This window comes from Mustela erminea, chromosome 20 (assembly GCF_009829155.1).
Source record: "Mustela erminea isolate mMusErm1 chromosome 20, mMusErm1.Pri, whole genome shotgun sequence".
NCBI lineage: Eukaryota > Metazoa > Chordata > Mammalia > Carnivora > Mustelidae > Mustela > Mustela erminea.
The window spans coordinates 26,292,457-26,302,919 of record NC_045633.1 but is presented as its reverse complement, the minus strand read 5'-3'; the positions used below and the strand labels follow the sequence as shown (position 1 = coordinate 26,302,919).

The window sequence follows — 10,463 nt, the reverse complement described above, 5'->3', positions numbered from 1 at the left end:
GCACATGGGGTGGGATGACATGGGGCAGGTACACAGGAAGAAAAGAAGGTAGTGGTTACATTCTAGGTCTTAAGTTGGTGGTAGGTGATGGGTAGGTTAAATATAAGATATTTATTTCACCTGTTTTGTTTTGTATGTGTCTTAGCTTGCTCAGGCTGTCATAACAAAGTGCCACAGGCCAGGGAACTTCATCACCAGAAACCAAATCCCTCTCAGTTCTGGAGGCTGGAAATCGGAGGAGCTGCTCCCTTCTGAGGCTGCAAGGTGCAATCTGTCCCAGGCCTCTCTCTTGGGCTTTTTGGCCATCTTCTCTGTGTTTCTTCACATTGCTTCCCTCTGTCTCTGTATCCACACTTCCTCTTTGGTAAGGGCACAGTCACAGTGGAAGAGGGCACACCCTAACGACCTCATTTTAACTTGATTTCCTTCTTAAAGTTCCTGTCTTCAAATAAGGTCCCATCTGAGGTTCTAGCGGTTAATACTCCAACATGTCCTTTTTCGGTGAGGACACAATTTATCAAAAACTATATAATAATAAACTACTTAAAATGTTATTTCCTTTTTAAAAAAATTAATTTATGTATTTGACAGACAGAGATCACAAGTAGGCAGAGAGGCAGGTGGGGAGTAGGCAGAGAAGCAGGCTTCCCGCCGAGCAGAAAGCCCGATGTGGGACTCGATCCCAGGACCCTGAGATCATGACCCGAGCTGAAGGCAGAGGCTTAACCCACTGAGCCACCCAGGTGCCCCTAAAATGTTATTTCCCTTTACATAGAGAATGGTTAAAAGAAAATTTTAAGACGTGACGATACCCGGTGCTGAGGAAGGTGCCGAGAGCCTGGAGCTCTCCTACATGGCGGGGAGGAAGGCCAAATGGCCTGGCCCCTTGGAAAACAGTTGGGCAGTTTTGTAAAAAGTGAGAGCAGAAGTCTACCGCACCAGCCAGCAAACCCACTCCTGGGTATTTGTCCAAGAAAGATGAAGATTTCTATTTGCACAGAAAGCTGCACATGCGTGTTCTTAGTGGCTTACTCATAATTGCCCCAAACTGGAAACAACCCAAAACTCCTTCGACCAGCAAACGATCAGAAAAACTGTGGGACATCCATACAGACAACACAGATGAACCTAGTGTGGGGTCAACCTCAGAGCAGCACACACCTCGTGATTCCACTTAGATGACATTCTGGTTGAGACAAAACAGTAGTGGCAGGTGCCTTCTGGGGCTTGGGGTTAGGGGAAGGGTGACTACACTGGTGCAGGGGGAAGCTTTAGGGCTGATGACACTGTTCTAGATCTCGATTGCGGTGCTGGTAGTTACGTGGCTATGTTTGCCAAAGCTTCTGTAAACTTCCCATTCAAAAGGACAGATGTTAATGTGTGAGTTAAATAACTTCATTTAAAACAATCTTCTTAAATGTAATTTTCTCCCAGCCAAGGTTTTCTTAATTATGAAGAAGTGGTGCACGACGAAGATAAAATCATTTAGCCAGCGGCCCTGCATTCAGAGGTGCTCGTTTAATATTTCCTCTAGGCCAGCAATTCCCCAACGATGCCTGGAAACAGCAGCCTACAGAGGGGGTTACAAACGCCCCCGCAGAAAGATAAAAGTGATCCCCAGTCAAATAAGAGTGGGCCCAGGAAATAAAAGTTAAAATGTTTAATTACAACCAGACTTCTCAGATCTTTTGCCAGGATAAAGCATGTTGTGGATTTTAAGGAATTCCCCTAGGAGTTGCCCCGCATCTGGGGGGAGGGGGCGTTGGTCGGTAAAAGTTTGTTTGGATGAAACAGAGCTTCAGATGTCCAGGAGCCAGAGCCAGCATCTCACGTGGGAATTCAAGCAAAGCTCCCAGGCCATTTGGTGAGCACCAGGACACAGCTCAGGAAACAGGGTGAGGGTCTCAGTGGACAGGACATGGCGCTGAGATGGAACCAGCCCTTCCCTTGAGGGGGAGGGGGTAGGGGGAGCAACAGCAGAATACAGCCAGGTCTCCTCTGGAAGTGATGACGTGTGGCGGAACCAGCTGGAAGACACGGTCGCCGAGCACCATGAACATCGCTGAATGCCGCTCCAGAGTTCACTTGAAATGGTTGGTTTTCATCTTATGTCAGTTTCACCCTGATTAAAAAAAGCAAACCCAAACGCAAACCCAATTCTTCACCTTAACTCTGCACTTACATTCTTGTTTCCCTCTCTGACAGAGCTACGTATTCTCTTCCCGTCACAGATGAGGTAGCAGAGGCTCAGAGAGGTGAAGCCACTAGCCAAAGACACACAGCTGTGTAAGCCACAGAGTCAGGAGCAGAAGCAAAGTCAGGACTCTGGGGCCAGTGCCACCCAGCACTCCACAGGTTGCCTGGGCCCAGACAGGCCCAGGGATGCACCTGCTAGGAGGGTTGAGCAGGCCAGCTCCAACCAGAGGATGACATCCCTCTCCCCCTCCACCAGGCCCTGGGCACAAAGCTGGCAGACCTCAGTTGTCTGTCTATCTGTCTCTATGGCAACTTGGTTGTCTGTGGCCTGCCTTGGCCCCCGGGGCAGAGGTGGCAGCCTCCCCAAGCTGACCCAGCCTGGCTGGCTCAGTCTCGGTGTTTTGGTCTGAGCTATCTTGATGTCCTAAGCTGCCGACGGCTATGTCTGGTTTCCTAACCACCACTGCCACAGGAAAAAGAGAAAAGTGGCTGTGGGCCCCGGGCCAGGAAGTGTCACCTGCCTGTAATAGAGGCAGCGGGGAGATCCCCAGAACTTGCTGGGCACCAGATCGGTGAGCATCTGTGAGGGACAAATGGAAGAACAAAGCAGAGGAGTGAGAGGATCCCCAAATCAACCCGAATTTTTGCAGGCCAGAGGGAAGATCCCAGAGAGCAGATGTGTCCTGGCCACGTGCGCCCCCTGCCCCACCCCGGGCTCACTGCAGCGTTGCTTTCCACTGTCTACCAAGTGCCAGGGCCCCGCCATGGATGCTGGAGCCGTTTCCTAGCCCCTGTGCCACCTCTTGTCTCTCTGAGCCCCCACATCCTTACCTGGATAATGCTGGAAATGATAACCTCCCCTCCTGCAGCAGTTATGCGTGAGAGAGACGGTGTGTACAGAGAGCTGGCCCCTGACAGCCTCTCTGCAGGGAGACCAGCTGCGAGGCACTGGGGTCCCGCTGCTGTTGTTGCCTGGCGGCAGTGTAGGGTAGGGGGTGGGGGAAGAGGACCAGGGTTGGGAATGGAGACGGTGGGCTTAGGACTGGCTGATGGAGGAAGAGGGCTGAGGAGTCAAGGGTGAGCCATCAAGAGAGGTAGTGATGAGGGAGCAGGAGGCTGGCTGAGGACAAAGCAAAAGCTGGCGCCTTGCACCCCCTCTTCACCCGCTCCCCTCCATATGTGTAGCATTCCTCAGGCACCCCTGATCGCCATAAAACGATAAATAGTTAACTTGCAGGGATCGCAATCCTGCAGAACAGGAATCTCCCTTGTTCTACAGATGTCCTAGAGACCTAAACAGGGAGGTTACCTTATCAATAGCACAAATTTCCAGAGGCAAATAACTCTTGGTTCCTGAAGCCCTAATGTCCCCCTCCCACCATAAACTGGAGGAGACTGAGGTAGAAGGGAATGTAAATGATAGCCGGATCATAATGCCCCACCAAGAATCTCCCAATTATCTTGATGTTAATGCCTGACCTAAGGACGACATTGATCAAGCCATAAGGGCAAAGACTCCCCCCGGCACCTTGTAGGCCCTCCCTAGCATGTGAGAACTCTGTCGAAATCTCCCATTCCTTCACCACCTCCCCCGCCAACCGTGGGGTATATAACATGCCCACCCTCACAACCCGGGGCAGCAGCTCTTCCTGCCCACGGGTCCTGTCCCCGTGCTTTAATAAACCACCATTTTGCACCAACGACGTCTTAAGAATTCTTTCTTTAGTCGTCGGCTCCGAACCTCCTCACCCCACCGAACCTGACTTAGGTTCTGGGACTTCATCATTTTGGCGAGCCAGCCAGGAGTTAGGGGATTTGGTAATGGACCTTCATTACTTTTCTGGAAGCATGGCCTCAGTAGGCTTCTTCAGTTCCCAAGGACTCTACCTTGGGGTGCCTTTTAACCCACTGGAAATAATTTGGATTGCAAAACTTAGGAAAGGACTGAGCTCCTGTAACACTGCACGGCCTCAGTGGGATCTATCAGTTAGATCTCTGCAGGAAACAGGGCAAATGGACCTAGGGTGCCTGCATTGCTCATACCTAGGCCTTCATTGCTCTGCACCAGGACCCCAGACTAAGGGGCTTTTGCGGAATGTGTTTGCCCAAATGAGTCATCTAGTAAACTTTCTCCTGACATATTGGATGGTAATTACGTAAATAAGCCTTCTTCTAGCAAACCCAGGTTGCTGGGCCATCCCTAGCAAAGGGGACTCTGGCTTTATTTCTCTGTTTCTCCTAATAGATGTGGGGGCTTCTCCCTCACTCACGTCCCGTGTTAATGGCTATAACTGGAGCCAACTGGGGTTGGTCTAACTCGAGACAGAGACCATAAGGAATATTCCCAAGCAGCTGCCGAAACTCTCTTTTTTTCAGGGAAGTTTCCCTGTGTTCTCTGGCCTGACTTGGACTGCCTAACCCCTCCCCCCTTGCTGGTGGGAAAGCATGGTGTCTGCTCCTCTGTTGGGGCTTATGAGCTCTAAAACCGGGAATCTTTTCTCTGCCTCCTGGCAGCACTTTGTTTCCTGTTTTCCCCTTCTGTTTCTGCACCAAGGTGTGTGCAGCCTGCATGACTAGCTTCTAGATCATGCACCACGGCTCCTTCTCTTTCCACTGTCAAGGAGCAAGAAGAGCACCCTTGGACCTAACACCCCCACTCCAGATCTTCCCACGCATGTCTCAGGTAAACATTCAAAGTGGAGTGGGTCCAGGTGGAACGTAAATCAGTATTGGAACTAAGTTAAGTTTGTTGGTTTAATTAAGATAAGATGTGTCTTTTAACAGCAGTAAATGTGAAGCTTTTATTCTATCAAAGTTTACTGAAGGTCAAATAAGCTTGTGTTACTTGTTAAAATTTGTTAGCAAAGAAATGACTAAACTGATGGTTAATTGTCTGTCTCAAATTTCTAATGGGTAATTGCTGAAGTAGCTTTCAAAGTCTTTGGTAACCCGAAAGTTTTAAAGTTTTGCTTGGATGACAAATGGAATTAAATTGTGGACATCTAGGTCTTAACCAAACAGGATAAAATGCTAAGTCATTAATTACTGGATGTAGGTTTGTGCTTTTGACTTCTTACTGCAAAGAAACTAAGAGTATTTAAATCTGCTGGTAAACTTGTTTTCCACTTAACTGATTCATAAATTGCCACCTGAAGAATTCTGTTGTAACAGTTCACAACTGGTTAATAACTAAAGGTGTTTCTAAGAATACAAAGTTCTGCTTAGTGTAACTAAGACTGATGGAAATAAAGGGAAACTCTGTATGTAGGAAAGTAGGAGATATGTAAGAAAGATTTAAGGAATGGGAATACATTTTGTTGAAGGTAAAGGAAGGTAATTTTGTCCTAAATGAGATGGTTGTTTAGAAGGAAATGGCTTGGGACAAAACCTGAATGCAAAGGAAGTTGTAGAAGGTTTGTAAAGGGAAATCTTCAGAAAAGGAATTTTAGCTATGGTCAAGAATGGATTAAGATTGAAATGAATGGGTTTTAAAGGTACATTGGTACAAGACTGAAATTGTCTCTGTTCAAAAGGACAATGTTTTCTTAGATCAATTGATCTGCTGTTAAGAAAATGTAAATGGTTTTCTCTTTGCCTGCCCAGAAAAACCAGTTTTTATGTTCAGTTTTATCAGGTGTTTAACATCCCTAATTATATTTAGGCATGTGCTTTAAAACTTTCTAAGATTTTAGCAAATGTTGACAAGATTTAAATCGTAAATCTCTTTAACTCGGGCTTTTCCTTGGTATGCGAAGTTGCTCATGAAGTACTACTGAACCAGTGATAAACCTTGGGTTACATTTGGGAAAATACTATAACTATTCTAGAGATTCTATGCACTTCCTAAAGTTTTAACGTTTTGAGAGATCATCGCTTGATACTGTAATTATGGAAATGTTATGTATCACAGAAATAACCTGATTTCCTTGCAGCTAAATTGTAAACTCCCATTTCTCTTTAGCTCTAACCATATCCATTCTGAGTTTTTGTCATTTATAATTGTTTTAATTCTCTGGTAAAATGAGTTTTATCTTCAAGGAGATTCCTATAAAGGACTTTCAGGACAAATACAGATATTTGATATACTTGAAAATCCTAAAACTGAAATGGGTAAGAATTTCCAAAACTGACTAAAGCCGCATTCACCAGAATTAGTAACATGGGACTAAATGAACTAAAAGATTATAGTGTTGTGTCTCTAAATGTTTTGTCTTACTTTAAACATTGCGGGTTCTCTCTACTGTTTGCTCTTACAGACTAGGGAATACTCCCTCCTAGTTATCTGTAACTTATAGAGATGTAAAAGTGCTCATTTGTAAAAGTGCTCAAAGCATTCACCTTTTCTCTCTATCTGAACCCTCTGAAACCAAAAGGTCTTAGTAAGTATTCTTTCTTCCATGGCAATCAGTCATTTGCATAAGTTCAATAAGAATCTGTTCTCCTTGTAACAGGAAAGAATTGGAAACACGGGTTACTTTACCAAGGCTTTGACTGGGATGTCATATTTGAAAAGACTCAGATATGACCAGACAGCTTTAAGGAACTAAGGTTGACTTTATGAAACCTGGAGCCATAAAGCCCCTTGGGACTGCTGGCCTGATACCTTGCTTACAGAGTTCCCAGCAGCCTCACCAGGTGAGTAAAGAATGTCACTCCTTGGTAGATGCAGTCTCAGGAAGAGGAATTCGCCCAAAGGTATTGCAGGCATGCCTGATGGCAAGTACAGGGCTTGGCTTCTGGCCCGGAGAGGCTACTAAAAGTTCAACCTAGAGATTCCTTATACAAAGTTCCAGCAAAGCAGATTCTTATCTATTGATCACACTCACTGTTGTTGCTGAGCTTTATGTAAATAATGGGCCGAGTTTGTTAAAACTGGACTTGTTTCACAAGTGAATTAGTCCTGATTTGGCTATCTCTGTAAATGAGGGTTATTTTAGAGAGAAAAATTATGTTTTAGTAACACGCCTTTATGGATGTTAAATTCTAGATTTGATTGTCTTTAAATGCTTGTTTACCTAAGCTAAACAATTTGAGGTAAACTTCAGAGAAGTTGCGCAATAGCTTCTTTAGTCGATCTTACTATTTTGTGGGGATATTAGCAGAACCCCGTGGCACGTGATTAAACAACTGAAAAAATGGGATCGATTCCCCAACAATTATATAACTTAACTAACACCTTATGTGTGGCTGGGATAAGGAAATTGCCTAAAAGCCAACCTATCACACCCCATAGGATTAACTATGGACTTGTGGAGATAATGGATGACCCCACTTTCTTTATGAGTGGATTGAATGATGCATGGGAAACTCCCCTTATCTCTTGACAAGTTTTCTCACTTGCCAGTGATCCTCTGTAATCAGGATATTGTTAAGTCTGGACCACTCAAAGGTCTTCTTATTGGTTTCATCCCTTAGTCATATTTAACCTAGAGGCCACCTCTGTTGAGGTGCAATTGCAAATGGATGCTTTAGCTAAGCATAGAACAGCCCTCATAAAGCAGCCTCAAAGCTCACTATGGAACAGTCCCTGACTGTAATGACTTCACATCAGGTCCAGATTTGTCTTAGAAGCCAAAGGCCACCAATGGATGATGGAGGCCAACTAATTAAATATTGGGCCATACTTATAGATATGCCAGAAATAATACTTAAAATTTGTCAAACTTTAAACCTAGTTACCTGTATGCCTGAACCTGACCACTGTACTTCTTTCTCTATAGAGCAAAAATGTTCTTCTTATTTTATTTGATCTTGCTTATTCTATATGGCCAGATTTAAGATGCCCCTGTTAAAAATACGAATGACAGTTGATTTTCTGATGAGGTATGTTATAGTGCTCACTAGCACTTTGCAATTGCCAAAGCCTAAGAATTAACATTTATACTGACTCCAAATATGCTTTCCTGGTACTACATGTTCATGGAGCTATTTGGAAGGAAAGGGGATTGCTATCAAGCCATAACTCCCCAATCAAGTGTGGTCCTGATATCGTAGCCCTTCTTGAGGCTGTACACTTGCCTAAGGAGGTAACGGTGATTCACATCAAAGGACATCAGAAGGATATGACCTTGGAATCTAAAGGAAACAACCTAGCAGACCATGCAGCCAAAGAGGCAGCAAAGGGTAAACAGATATTAAGCCTTATACCAGTCTTGACTCCAATGGAGTCCATAACTCCAGTCTATTCAGACCAAGAAATTCATATTGCTCAGGAGCGAGGCTATACTAAAAATGCACAAGACTGGCTTGTTAGTGATGAGGGAAAATTCTTTATGCCTAAGATTAGCCAATGGAAAATAATACAGGGCTTGCACCAGGCTACTCATTTGGGCAAAGATGCCTTAAAACATTTCATCAAAAACGTATTTGATGGAGTAAATTTAACAACCACAATAAAACAGGTGTGTCAATCCTGTAGCATCTGTGCCCAAGTAAATCCGGAGGGTGCAGCTCGCCCCCCACCTCTCTTAAAACCAGTCCAGAGGCGTGGATCCTATCCAGGAGAGGACTGGCGACTTGATTTTACACAAATGCCACCTTGCAAAGGCTATAAGTATCTGTTAGTATTTGTTGATACCTTCACCGGATGGGTTGAAGCCTTTCCTTGTAAAACGGAAAGGGCCGTAGAAGTAACTAAGGTTTTGGTGCGAGAAATTATCCCTAGATTTGGCCTTCCTCAATCTCTTCAAAGTGATAATGGTCCTTCTTTTACTGCTCAGATAACTCAACAGATAGCTCAAGCCTTAAAAATTAAATATTTCTTACATTCAGCCTGGCATCCACAGTCCTCCGGGAAGGTGGGGAAAGCTAATCACACTTTAAAACGTCATCTTACTAAACTTAGTCTAGAAACCCAGGAAAATTGGGTTACTCTCCTACCAATAGGACTTCTCAGGATGAGAACTGCCCCAAAACAACCTATAGGACTTAGCCCTTTTGAGTTAGTTTATGGGAGACCATTTCTTTCTGTAGATCTGTTATTAGATGAAGATTATAATGCCTTACTAAACTATTCACTGGAAGCTGGTTTAATTCATAAGTCACTTAATGAGTATACTAATCGTATTCTCCCCAAACCTGATTTAACTATAACTGAAAGCCCACCCCATGTAAATCCCGGAGATATGGTTTACTTAAAAAATTGGAAGTCAGATATAACTGAAAACTTACATCCAAGATGGAAAGGTCCATATCTAGTCATATTATGTACCCCCACTGCGGTGAAATTAGAAGGACACTCCTCATGGGTTCATATATCTAGAATAAAACCTGTACCTCCTCCACAGGAACCGAGCAAACAAACCAACGTGACTTCTTACTCCTGTGAGCCCCTAGAAGACCTCAAACTTCCCTTCAAATGAAAATGAAGGTTATATATATTCTCTTTGTCTTCCTTTCATTTGTCTTAGCTGACAATTCCTTTCTACAGTGGGCACAGCATTTTGCTGAACTACATAATCAGACAGATTGCTGGATCTGCGGAAGTTTGCCTATTTCAAGTACGTCTGGATTACCCTGGTGGGTTTCTCCTTTACAGGGCACTGATTGGCATTCTCTACAAAATTATATCTCAGAGATGGTAGATGGAGACAGCGCATTCCGGGATAAATCTATTACTAATCAAAATGTTTCTTCCTGGCCCATGATCAGTAAAACATGGGATTCACCAGGACATAATCAAAGTTTTTCATATTCTCAAACTGTTAAAATTCTAACTGGCTTTACAGGCTCACAAGATGATACTCTCCGGCTAGGGCCTAAGTTACGAAACCCTCCTTATCGCTATACTAAGGATGGTCTATATCAAATCTGGGATGTGCATCTGTGGCTCACGCCCACGATTGGACGGCTCAGTCAAAAGGCAGTTTTATGCTGGGAACAAAAGAATCATACGAGTGGTACTTGGGCAAATAACGCACATATCTGGGATGGCTACCACTAGAAATGTGTTCCCAGATAATAGTACTCCAGACTACTGGCTGGTTTGCTACTGACTAGGTAAGGCGACCTGGCATTAGATGGCCAGCTCCAAACGGAACCCACTGGATATGTGGAACCAACCTGTGGCCCTGGCTTCCTCCAGGGTGGATAGGTCACTGTACTTTAGGATTTGCCTGGATCCATGGGCGCATTACTAAAACCATTACAACTCCAGCTAATCTCTCCAATTTAAAACAAAGATGGAAGCGATCTGTTTTTAAATGGTATGATCACTTAGCATCCATTTTTGTTCCATCTGCGGGACTAGAGGATGTCATGTGACATGT

General features: G+C 44.4%; 1 long non-coding RNA gene across 1 annotated transcript; it reads right to left on the bottom strand.

Annotated features, from left to right (window-relative positions):
• Positions 1 to 1,645: 1,645 nt before the first annotated feature.
• Positions 1,646 to 2,616, bottom strand: LOC116581068. Its single transcript, XR_004281870.1, has 2 exons — positions 2,389 to 2,616; positions 1,646 to 2,122 (listed from the first exon to the last, which is right to left on the bottom strand). It is a non-coding gene; the product is annotated as an uncharacterized LOC116581068 (long non-coding RNA).
• Between the last annotated feature and the right edge of the window lie 7,847 nt (positions 2,617 to 10,463).